This window comes from Lissotriton vulgaris, chromosome 2_1, assembly GCF_964263255.1.
Source record: "Lissotriton vulgaris chromosome 2_1, aLisVul1.2, whole genome shotgun sequence".
Lineage (NCBI taxonomy): Eukaryota > Metazoa > Chordata > Amphibia > Caudata > Salamandridae > Lissotriton > Lissotriton vulgaris.
Window position 1 is genome coordinate 281,709,252 of NC_141687.1, and position 13,353 is coordinate 281,722,604.

At 46.9% G+C, this 13,353-nt stretch overlaps 1 protein-coding gene across 4 annotated transcripts in view; it reads right to left on the minus strand.

Moving 5' to 3' along the window:
* Positions 1-13,353, minus strand: part of INTS2 (integrator complex subunit 2) — a 306,784-nt gene that overhangs the window by 136,227 nt on the left and 157,204 nt on the right. The gene's annotated exons all lie outside the window — the stretch shown is intronic.

The window sequence follows — 13,353 nt, forward strand, 5'->3', positions numbered from 1 at the left end:
GATCATTGCCATGATGTCAACGGGAGTAGCTAGCGGTGCCCCCCGGCAGATATTAGACCTGTTTGGCCCCTCCTCTACCCCCTGTATCACCATTCTTGGCTCTGCACGAACTCTCGGGGTGTGAAGACTGTCCGCACCCTGCACACTCATGCCTGAACTTGCATGTCCCTTGTGGCCTAGTGCACCTGCCTCTGTTAAAGCTCCAACAGACCCCTTTCCGGACCGAGTTCCCATTACTCCTTGTGTGTTGATCACTGCTGGCGCCCGCTCGAAAGGGCGCCGCCGAATAATGGCGGGAAGGCTCCGCCCCGTTCCCGCCAAACGAAGACGACTTTGTCGTGTTCGGCATAACCTGTTTCTGCCAGGAATTGGAGTCGAAACAATCCCACGTCAGGGATGAGTCGTGCTCCTTGGCCTTACGAAATTTGTTATCATAACCCATCCATTGATTACCTTCATACGTTTCATAAAATTCCATTATACTTGTCTGGTAACAAGCCAATTCCTGCAGTACTTCGGGCCTACGTTCCACCATGATTGCAGTGAACATTCCAAACGCCCTGGCCCAATTAGCGATCGTCTCATCTACTCTGAAACCCGCCATTTTTGCACGCCATACACTCGGATGCAACAGCTCCTTCTGATTTTTAACGTGCTCTATCTCATAATGATCAGTCAACAGCGAAAACATGTTCACATATTTATCAGCCCAGATCATTTCTTTTGTGGCCATCGGGATATGTTGAACCACCTTTTCCCTCCTTGAGGGTAACGATCCCTCCCCCGCCATTGGCAACGGCTTCTTACCCGAATCAGTAGCTGAACTTGATGTTGCTGGTGTTCCAACGCCCGGCGCCGGTTGTTCCGAGGGAACCTGAGGGGAAACAAGAGGGAGATTCGCCTTCGCAGCATCTCTCGATTGCCGCAACTGCTTCATTATTAACCTGGCCTCCTCGGCCGTGTCTCCCGGTGCCACGGCACCCTCGTTGTTCTTGCCTAACCACGCCGCCAACTGGGCGGCCAGCTCGGGAGGCATATCCCCCTCGTTAACGGGTGTAACTACCACCGGGATCGGCTGTCCCGCTTTCGGGATCAGGACTGGAGTCTCCACTGGACTGACCGGGCTCGCCGGAGGTGACTCGGGGACCGGGCCTCCCCCCCTGTCGCCCTATTCCTGGCCCTTTTACCTCTCCCGGCAGGGACTACTCCCGGCAATGCTGGTCCGATGACTTTCTTCGGTCTGTCCATACCATTCATTGCCGCCATCTGCTTCTTCATGTTTGCCATGTCTTTCACCAGCATGCGAAGCATTTGTTCGGTCCCAACCTTCTTTCCGACCCTTTTGCCAGGCATCGTTCCCGGATATTCGACTCGAGGTCCTGGATCCAAAGATTCGGAATCACTGAAAAGAGAAACACAAAAATTACAAGTTCTCAAAATTGGCTCCTTGTTCCGTCTAGGGCTAACGTGCAACGAGGAGGTGCAGCTTCCAAGCACAGGAACAAGAGGATGCTTCCTTGGATTGTTGCTCCTTTTATTCTTCCTCGGGAGGGCGTGTACCCTCCTCCGATCCGCCTACGGGGCGTGGCCAACGGTGTAGGTGTCTAGGACAACCCCTCTTGGGCGGGAAAAGGCGCGCCCCGGCTACGCCGCTTCGGGCATACCAGCCGAGACACGCCTGCCGCCCAAAATGGTTTCCCGGGGGGGTCAGGGCACCCAACCATACGTTCGGGGGGACCGAGTGGTCGCCCCTTTCCATTTTTTCCTGACCTTTTTGTGTTGGTTTTAGGACTCTGGGCACGTTACCACTGCTAATCAGTGCTAAAGTGCATATACTCTCCATGTAAATTGTGTTATGGATTGGTGTTTCCATGAGTGGATATTTGATTTACTGGTTAGTCCCTAGTAAAGTGCACGGAGTGTGCCAGGGCCAGTAAATCAATTGCTACTAGTGGGTCTGCAGCACTGATAGTGCAACTTATGTGAGTAACCCTAAAAAGGTAACTCAGATCTGCCATTTCAGAGTCTGAGTGCAGCTTGTAACTGCCATGTCGACTTGGCTAGTGCACACACTTGCCAGTACTTAACCTTGCCTTTTCTTACATGTAAGGCACCCCTAAGGAAGGCCCAAGGTACCCCGGTGGGCAGGCTGCAGTGTATGTGAAACCTTAGGACATGCCCTGGTGTGTGGCATGTCCTGATAGTGAATTACAGCCCATTTCGTTCTTAGGTCTCGCCTGATCCAGCGTATGCGCTGCTCTGGTGAGACATTTAGGAGTAGAGTTTACAAAGTCCGACCACAGCTTTGTGTGGCATACAGTGTGTAGTTACGCGCACAGGCACGAGCAGAGGCGCCATCTGGCTCTCTTCTCGCTCAGCCAAGCGCGCGCACCTTGCTTCAATGCCCCTCCCCCACCACAGAGCAGGTCTCGCAGCTTGTTTAATTCGTTTTAGAGCTCGCACGTGCACACACCATTCCCAGGCTTGTTCTTTATTTTTAATTTTCTTGAAGAGCCCTGTCGCTGCCATTGGCTGCCAGGCCACTCGCCTTTCCAAAATCTGCTTTTTTGCACCTCTTTCTTCCTCATTCACTCTGTTGCTTCCCCACCTGCCCCCCACTGACCTCCATTGCTACTGCAGCCACACAGTTCTTCAAATAATACTTTTTGGGGGGAAGAGGTCCCTGGCGCTGCCATTTGCTCTTAGGTGTTTTCACATTGCAGTAAGCTTTTTCCTTTTAGTAAAATTTGAGGATTTGTTTGTTTTTTCTTCACCAATCTTAGTTGTGAGCTTAAGTCATGCGCAATTAGCTTTGCCAGTGCTTGTCCTCAATACGGATCGTACAGCGAAGGTCAAGGGAGAATAGCTGTTGTGTAAAACTGCCGCAGGGCAGAATATAAAGGGGCATGAGGTTTACTGGGTGACGCGAACACTTGAGGGACCGTAGGCAGTCTCACATTGACGTCAGCAGGCTCAGTCCTGAACCTCCGCTGCAAAATACTCCCCGGCGCAGAATAATGGCGTTGGTAATTGAATCATAAAGAACTCATAATCACCAACTAATTATGCCAGTCAGCCGGCTGCTTTGTCAGGATCCCACTCCATCACTTATAGTATAGGCCGCATGCCAGGGCTTCGCTGCACAACAATGAAAGATTATTACTCCTGGCTGAGCAGTGCATTTTAGCCATCTGGTAGCGACGTACACTAGTCCCCTTTTCTTTATGCGTTTTTTTTTTACAAAGGTTTATTTGCAGGATTTGGGAATTTACAGCTTAGCATTGAATTAACCACAACTACCTCATATGTGACAGTTGTTTGCAACACTGTACTTGCGGGAGATTTAATTTTGTGTATTCATCGATTTTGTTTCTCAAGTATCAAAGCTTTGCATTGTGCAGTTCATTTCAGTTTGAAGTGTTTATTTGGCTGTTCGTGCCCTTATATGTCATTTCCGTGGGGTAAAAAGGCTTGAATGGCAGTGTCTGCAAATGTATATTATCTCCATGCCTCTGTTGAGTGTATCTAGAATATGTGGCTTTTGGTAACTAACAACACGTATGTTATGTTAACGCATATTTATAAAGCGTGTGGCTACTCCAGAGAGTGTCCGGCGCTGAACATCAAATGTCCAGTAACAGAGCACAACCAAAAGACTACCAGTAACTCACAGCTGGAAGACCCATGTTTTAAGCCTTTTCCTGAAGGGAAGGTCAGAACTCTGCCTAACCTCAAAAGGGAGACTATTCCACAACCGTGAGGCAGCTACATGAAAAGATCTACCCCCTATCCGGGCGCGTAGTACCCTGGGGGTGGTAATCAAAAGTTGAGATGACTATCTCAGGGAGCGCTGAGGCAAATAAGGCTGAAATCTTTCCCCAAGATAAGGAGCTCCGATCTTATGAAAGGCTTTGAAGACCAGAACCAGTGCTTTAAACTGAATTCTCTTCCGGACCGGAAGCCAATGGAGGGAAGACAGAAGCTGTGTGGAATGAGTTCTCGAGCCAAACAAAAAAATGGCCCTGGCAGCTGAGTTTTGGATCACTTGTAGTCGGTTCAAAAGATATACCGGTAGGCCGAGATACAAGGAGTTGACATAGTCCAGTCTGGACATTATCAGTGCCTGAACTACTGTTTTCCTGTAAGGAATAGAGAGAAAAGGAAGAAAATTACATAGAATCCTCAACAGCCCAAAACACACCCCAGCCACCGAGTGTACTTGGGCCTTCATGGAGAGCGTGGAGTCCATCTTTACTCCCAAGTTTTTCACTGTGGAAACAGCCGACACAGGAGGAGACATATCCTTGGGCCACCATTCATGCCAGATATCCTGAGGCTGAGGCCCAAATAAAATAATCTCCGACTTCTCGGGATTGCTGTTTAAGTGATTATGGCTTAGCCAAAAAAAGACTTTGGAAAGACAAGCGCTAATTGAGTTACCATCAAACTCGGCTCCCCTCTCGCACGTAAACAGCTGAGTGTCATCAGCATATGACACTATCTGGCACCAAACCTCTCAGCAAGAGGGGCCAGGGGAGCCATATACAAGTTAAAAAGCGCAGGGCACTCCCACGTTCAAAGGTCGAACTACCGCCGAGAAGGGAGGGACCCAGATGGTTTGAGAGCGGCTATCCAAAAAGGATGAAAACCAGTTCAATACTGTGCCCCCAATACCACTATCATCAAGTCTTTTCAATAGTCTTGAGTGGGGCAGTGTCGAAAGCTGCAAAGAGGTCCAGCAGGACCAACACCGTGCTGCCACCTCTGTCCAATACAGCTTTAACAGTTTCCAAAACTTCTAATAAAGCTGTCTCAGTACTAAAATTGGCTCGGAAGCCTGACTGGTTAGAATGCAGCAGGGCATTAGACTCCACAAAGTTCGTTAAAACTTTGTTAACAAATTTTTCCAAAACCTTGAAAAAAAAAGGCAAAAGCGAGATGGGTCTATAATTACCTGCTACCTCAGGATCTGCAGAAAGTTTCTTCAGCAGAGGGAGGATATTTGCATGTTTCCACCTATGTGACATCCGCCCTTCTCGTAGAGCTAAGTTCAATATGGTATTTACACAAGGATTTACCACCTCTGCTAGCAAAGATAAAACCTTTGCTGGACAAGGGTCTGTAGGCGAGCCAGATTTTAAAGTTTCCATAAACCTCAATGATTGCTCTAGAGTGATGTCCGGGAACTTCCTCAGGAAGGCTCTAGGACTAGAGCAGACCGCCGGAAGGAAGTCCTCAACACCGTTCCAAACCAGGGGTTGATCTTCAAAAGAATCGTGGATTAATTTTATTTTTTCATTAAAAAAAGCATGCCATTCGTTCAGTCCACTGGTTTGTAGAAACAAACTGTTGGCTTATAGAAATAGGGGAAGTAAAACTTCTTACAACATTGAAAAGAGTTTTACTTTTATTAGCCGCCATATCTAGTTTTGTAGACAGAAAAAGTTTCTTTGCCTCACGTATATTTTTGTGATAATTTTTCAATGTCTGTTTATAAATCCGTTTGTCTGAGGGATTATAGTTCTTCCTCTATTCTCTTCCATAGTGTTTACAGGCTCTTTTATTCTACCTTATTCTGCCTTAAAGCCTTAAAGATTTAATCTGTCTCACACAATGAGGAGCTAATTCAGTAGCTTGTTGTCGTAACCAGTCCTCTAAGGTCTTCACATCCTGTTCAAGGACGTCACTTAAGAGAATCGGTGACTGTCTCAATGCCAGCTGGATGACCTCAGGTGTCATCAGATGAAAAGGTCTAGAGAATGATTCCTCTTGGCTGTATCTAAAGATTGTGACCTAACAGCAACTCTGCAAATTTTAAACTTAAATCAGATAATGGTCAGACCAAGTTAGGGCTAGTGGGACATCCATATAAATCTGATTAGAAGAGAAAATCTGGTCCAGAATATGGCCTTTGTCATGTGTTACATGGATGTTAAAATCCCCCAAGACCAAACAATAAGTATATTTGGCTGCAATGGGAGAAATGGAGTGACTAATTGAGTCCAGGAAATTCTTCGCCGGACCAGGAGGGCGGTAAATTACCACTCCTGCCATAGATTGTTGAGCTGAGAAAGTCAGAAGGAAGCCCAAGCTTTACGCCCCCTCTATCTCCACATGTATTAAAAGGGATACAATTAAAAGAGCTCTTGTATACAATAGCCAGTCCGCCGCCTCTTCCCTCTGAACGGCCTTTCCTCATTATCTGATTGCCCTGGTGGATTGCATTAGAAATCGTAGGATTAGAGGCATCCGTTAACCAGGTTTCGGTAAGGAACAGCAAATCAGGAGACGAGTCACTAAGCAGATAAGATAATAGATCTCAAATTTGTGTTTTTTTTTAGGAACGGACATTCAATAAAGACGCCTTTCAAAATGTATCTAGGGTCTCTTATCGATTGACCGGGATGAGCATATCCTTATTAGCTTTTTGCTTTTTTAAACAGGGTCGGGCTGCCCATTTACAGTTATTACAATGCTTACAATCATTTTGCCCCACAATAATCGAATGGGGTCTACATGCCCCATCCTTGTTAAGTGCTACTAGAGTGTTCCTATCATAGGTAATTACCGTGGAAGATTCCAGGGTAGAACTGGCATAGTGACCGGGTTTGTATTTGGCGCGCCTTCGGTGTTGCGCGCGTCCGCTTCGCGCTAGCGCAGCGACCAGTTTTAAAGGGGCCAGCATCCAACCACTAGACCGCGCCAAGAGGAAAAAATGGCGGCTTGCTGGTCATGTAGCTGAGGAAGCCAGGTTGGATACCCCCCCCCCCTCCACAATCAAATTCCCCGTTTTAAAAATTCCCTAATAAACAATTTAAAAAAATTTCCACAAGCAAGATTAAAACTACAGAATAAGTTTTAGAAATAAAGTGCAGAGATTAGGGTAAAAACGAGTGTTTTCAGCAGCAGCAGAGAGCAGAATGTCATGAAATGCTCGAGTTACTATAGACTGAGAGGCACCAACAGCATCCAGTTTTAAAGGGGCCAACATCCAACCACTGACCGCGCCAAGAGGAAAAATGACGGCTAGCTGGTCATGGAGCTGAGGAGGCCAGGTTGGATACCCCCTCCCTCCACAATCAAATTCCCCGTTTTAAAAATTCCCTCATAAACAATTAAAAAAAATTCCCACAAGCAAGTTTAAAACTACAGAATACATTTTAGAAATAAAGTGCAGAGATTAAGTTAAAAACTAATGTTTTCAGCAGCAGCAGAGAGCAGAATGTCAAGAAATGCTCGAGTATGGAAATGGGTTCTCTTTAAAGATTTGGGAGTACATCAATTTCTATACCAAGTAAGGGTAGTTATCACGCTTTTTTCTGTTCTCCTATGTCTATATAACATGAACAGTCAAGCTTGGTTGCACTTACTTACAGAAGTCAATGGCACAGATGTTGCAGTTGACTTTTGGTAGTTCCTTAAAGATCAGCCACGTGCAGCGGATTTAGAGTTGCAAGGGGTCTGCAGACTGCTCTGTAGCCGTAGCCAGGGCTTTAAGTGGGATGAAAAAACTGGGAGGTCTCTCAAATGGGCGTGGCCAATGTATTTTAGGGCGTGGATTAAAACACGTAAGCTTAAAATCCCTGTGCTTGGCATAGAGTGCTGCCTGACTTGTATTTTGCTGGTACTGTCATTATATCCAGATATATGATACAACAAGTAACATCATACCTACAAGAAGTCAGGACTATTGGCGTTGTCAATGGTTATTAGTTGCATAAGATAAATAAGCAGCAACTTTGGCTATTATATAATTGTGGGAGGGCAGGTCGGATATACAGACGCGGAGGCTGAATATATTGGCGAACAGCACTTTTATTATCAGGAAACAAGGATTTAGATTTCACAACGGGTTCCGCGCTTCCTCCCGCAGCACCAAGTTCTCCAGGTTTGAAAGGATTAGCCGTGGTACTCTATGTTCCTCCCTCTTCTTCCAATTGATGTAATTCCTGGGACGATGGAAACTCTGTGGTGTTGTTTTACCCTGAGGTACCGAGAGGGAAAAAGAGAAAGGGGCCGTCAGTTGGACTTTTGGTTTGAAACCCTTGTTCCTACACCGGAAGGTAGTGCACGAAAAAGGGAACGGTGAAGGGTTGTGCATAAAGATAATGGTCGTGAAGGATAAAGGGTAGGTGGTGAATTGTACAAGGCGAGCATAATAATATAGCGAAGGAATAGTCGAAGACCAAGCAAAAACTGTCCCAAGATAAACAACCAAGTGCTACTTTCTAGTACTGTCTTTGTCCCTTATGAACGTATAGGCTTTTCCCCTTAGTCCATTCCACCCGCCACCCACAGGTTTGCTCTCCACCACCCGCCACCCACAATATCAAACAATTCCCCAATGAACTTCGGATCAGTGTCACTCACCGGCCCCGCCATAACTCTCCTGAGTCACGCTCTCCAGCCTCCTCCAGGGGACACCACCACTCCTCCGTCCAGCGGTCTTCGGTTTCCCCCGCTTCCTCTCCACGCTCAGCAACGCTGTCTTGACTCTCGGCGTGCAGCTCCGGCTCCTGGCTCCGAGATTCGGCGTCCTCCGCGTGTTCCGTCACAGGTCCCACCTCCTCGACACTCTGCGACCCTGCTTCCTGTGTGGTGTCAGTTTTTATTCGTCCATTCTCCGTAGCACCTCCTCTAGATGTTGCCTCACGCTGTGGAAAGAGAGGAGAGACATGGGTCTTCGTCCGCGGTTCTGGTGAGACGTAATGCCGCCTTGTTCGTGCAGGGAAGTCTGGGCTCCGTAGTCCAACCCTATCAGGTGTTCCGACCGGATCTTTCTCACAATAATATTGAAAAGTCTTTCACTTAAAGCCTTGGTGACACCACGACAATGCTACTGCTCCTGAGTTTAAAAAAGAGACGGGAAATCCAGAGAGAACATGACTCCCTTTAAAGGATTTCCCTTCCCCTATAACGCTCACCTGGCACGACGTCATGTCGTAACTTCTCCAGTAGTGAGCAGTGTCAGCACGTGCACATCGATGTGCCTGCTGTCACTGCAGGACCGCCTATGCCAAGGCCCAAAACAGAGCCCGATAGAGACCAGTTTCGAAGCCCCCTCAAAAAAACTGCCCGCACTCAGCACCGGTGAGACCCGGCACACTTAAAACCCTGGCCATAGCTCAGTTTCACATTGGACTTTTGTCAGCCTCTGCTGCCGACATTGTTCTAAGTGGTCGTGATAGTCAGTCAGTCAATCAGCTTTATTTCAATAAGAAAAATATCTTAAAAGAGTTACATAAAACAGCAATATAAAAAACCATGTTATTTAAAATCCATTAACCAGTCGGATAAAAATAATGCACTTTCCAATAAATTAGATAAAAAGGTCTAATACACGACAACAATTAAACAATGACTTAACTTTTTACATCTGATTGACCAAGCACTGGCCTAGGTACTTGGCCATACCACAAACATACAGGGGCCGGGTATCTGACCTCAAAATTCGCAAGGAGACTGTATGGTGTCTGGTACCCAGCTCCCTACATAAGGGTTTTAACCACATAGACCTTGGAGATTTGTAGGCCGGACATTCAAATAAAAAGTGGGCGACAGACTCCACTCTAGAGATACAAAATAAACAAAAGGGAGAAGTTTGTGCCGGGATATTCCAGCGAGCAGACAATTCTCTCAATGGCAGCAAACCCACCCTAACCTTGAAATACAAGGCTCTGTCAAAGGATTTTGAAATCAGGTCCATGTAGGGTTCGCAAAAGGGCACATCCTTAATCCTGAGGAACTCGATGGTTGTCCTTCCATGCTTGGAACTTAATTTGTTAGCTATCCACTGCCAGTACATGGATTTGAGGACGTCTTTTGGGGGGGGGGGGCACTTCTGGATACCCAAGCATCTCCAAGTCCCAGATTGCCAAGCAGTGCTTTGACATTGTTGAGCCACCCAATTTTAGACCAGCCTGGCATTGACAATATTTCCAACAGCCCTTCCGCATAACTGGCAAGTTCAGGCGTTCTCCATAAACGTGCCCACAATAAGAGCGGACGGAGTTGGGCCTGGTCTTTGATCGATCGACATCCCATGTCCAGCAATAGGGGTAGCATAGAAATGCTTTGGGGAAGGGACATTAAGTCCTTCAAAAATTTATTTTCTGATTTGGAGAGATGGTCAATGGTGCCTAATCCCCAGAGTTCTGCCCCGTAAAGCGCTGCACTAACTCCTCTTGCCCTATAGATGTCTAAAACTGGGGCAATAGGCCTAAATGAGGACGAGCGCTGCTCTTTAAGAAGTGCCCCGACAACCCTTTTATGACCCACCAGCATTTTCTGGAGGTGAGGACCCTACTGCATAGAGTCAGATAGACGGATACCCAGATAGTCAAATTCCTTGACCCTTTCCAAGGGCACAAGGTTTAATATAGGAGGGCAACCAAGCTTCCTTGGGGGATTCAGTACTAGATATTTGGTTTTATCGGTGTCGATTTTGAGACCCCTGCTAGTACAAAAAGATTGAAAATTCTCCAAGAGGCTCTGTAAGCTCATGGGGGACTTTGAGATGAGCAGGGTATCGTCAGCGAATAAGAAAGTAGGTATTTTCTTGCCCGCCAGAGAGGGAGCGTCAGATGGTTTATTTAAAAGGTGCTCCACCACCCCGTTCATATACAATGAGAACAGGGTGGGGGAAAGGACACAACCCTGGTGGACACCCCTATTCACTGTGATTTTAGCGGTCTTCTGGCCCTGGGTACCCCACCTCACCTGCGCAAAATTCCCAGCATGCAGCTTCACCAACATGGACAGAATGTATGCAGGGATCCCTAAATCAGAAAGTACCCCCCACAAGCGGTCCCGAGGCACCAGGTCAAAGGCAGTCTTCAAATCAATAAGAGCGAGATAAAGACTGCCTTTGTCTAGAACTACCACCTTCCAATAAATGAGCACCAGTCTAAAAACCTGCTCGATGGTCCCCGTGCCAGACATAAAACCAGCTTGAAGATCTGAAAGGATTTTGTTCTCAACCTCCCACTGGAGCACTCTCCAGAGGACCACCTTTCCAGCTACCTTCTGTGTGGAATCTATAAGGCTTATAGGGCGATAATTTGCAGGGTCGTCCCGACAGCCCTTTTTAAAAATCGGGACGACCTCAGCCCCCTGGTCGTGATAATTATACAAGCTTGGGTAGGGATAGGATTAGTTCATTTATCCAGGTAATGCATTGATGTGCGGCTACTCTTCTTTACAGATAAACAGCCAATAGGTTTACTGATTTTCATCAAATCTTTAGAAGTTCAAGTATCTGCTGCTGGAAGGTGGTGTCCCAACCACATGTGCCAGCCATCTGATGCTTTGTGATCAATTCATCGGGCTCTTCATTGTACTATCCAGTGTGGTTGGTAAGTACATGAATCCTCAGGATGACGTGAAACAGTTATTGGGACTCCAGGACTTTTCCGCAGCCTTTCAAAGAGTTAATGAAAATCATCATGCGGTGCAGCTGTTTATTAAAGAGGGTCATGCTGTCAGAAACAGCCAGTGTCTGGGAATCCTACCAGCATGCACCTAGAGCTAGGCATGGTGGTCTGCCAAAACTTGGTTTTCTACTGCGTTTTTTAATGTTTTGAAGTATTTTTATTGTAATTGTTCTTCTAATAAAGCAACTAAAAACAACATAACATTGTGAGAGCCATTAATTTTACATAAAATCAGCATTATTAGGAACAAATCAAACGTAGCCCTGCATAGCATTATGATGTACAGCACTTGGGGACAATTCCTCAACTTTCTGGTGCTTAGAATTCCACTTACTAGCACAAACAAGCATTGGCATAGCCAATAGGTCTCGCCTTTGGGACATTGTGTTTAGTGCAACAGTTGATGTTGTTGCACCACGGATATTGTGCTGCATAACTAAATAAATACTTATTAGGTCCCAAAAGCGAGACCTATTGGCTATGCCAATGCTTGTTCACTATTGCAAGGCTACCTGTTCTCCATTGGACAGAATGGGAAATTTGTTTATAAAATGTTAAAAACATAACTGGCCCTGGGAACTGTGTGGAAAAATAAAATTTAGTATGCCTGAACTTAGAATCTAACGATGCATCTTTTAGTAAAGGTGATTTTTACATTCTGTGTTTGAAAATACCACTTTTAGAAAATAGGTATTTTCTTGCTCAGTCATCCCATGTGCCTCTGATGGAATGTGGATTGCCTGTCTGTGTTTTCGACACCAGATGTCTAGGAAACAAGGGCGGATCCCGATAGTATAGGTAGGTCAGGAAAGGGCTGAGTAGACCTGGGCTACGATGGGGGAAGAGGGAGAAGATTTCCTTGCACCTCAAAGGGCCTGGTCTGCCTCTGACAATGCTGTCTCCTCCCCATGCCGGGAAATCATACCAGAGAAGGCAGTACTGGTTCTGGCTGGGCACAGACAGCCTCTGCCTAGAGGATCAAAGGATTTTTGGATACAAATATTGGGGCCCAGACCCCTGAACTTTAGAACTCTTTTGGATCAAGAAGATTGCCAAGAAGAAGAGCTGGAGAAGCTGTGAAGGGGCACTACCACTTTCCTGTGTTGGCCTGCAGTGGCTGCTGCTATCTTGGGCAGTGAAAGGACTGGACTGACCTTTCTGCAATCTACTTTATGAGAGGGCCAAGGGCGTGAGGTAGAGCTTGCTCCCAGTTCAAGAAGTTTCAGGAACAGCAAAGACTTCAAGCTCTTCTGCCCTCAGCACTGGGGACTGTGTGTTTTGTGCTGCAACAGAGGAACAGCAACTAGATGACGTCTAAGACGCCGCTGCTGACTCAGAGTCCTGAAGGCACAACAGAGGGCAACGCCGCAACGAAACCTGTTCTCACAGACGACGCCTGCTGATGCCGCCACCGAGCCGCTGCTCGCACCGCGACCGGTGGGCACCGCACTCCGCATCGCTTTGCTTCAATGCGACGCCTTGGCGCCGAAGAGGGCACCGCGACCCTGGTCTCACCGACAACGCCTGTTGACACCGTCAACGTGCCGCTGCTCGCACCGCGACCTGTGGGCACCGCACTCCGCACCGCCTTGCTTCACGACAACGCCTTGATATCTAAGACGATGCCACTCCATTCCGAAATAGACGCCGCTGCTTGCACCGTGGTTCGAGGTCACCGCTCGTAAAGTAACCTGACGCACTGCCTTCATCACGCACCTCAGCACATATACATACATTTGATTTTTGCTACCAGCGGCTGAAAAATGTGAAATCGTGTTTATGTATTAGTATATCCTGTTCCAAAAATATTTGAGGGAATAAGTATGATGACCTATCAACTTGGTAAAGTCCAATCTGTTGAAAAGCTCCAACCACCTATGTTCCATAATTCCCCTTCTGTAGCAATGGAACCTTTTATCAT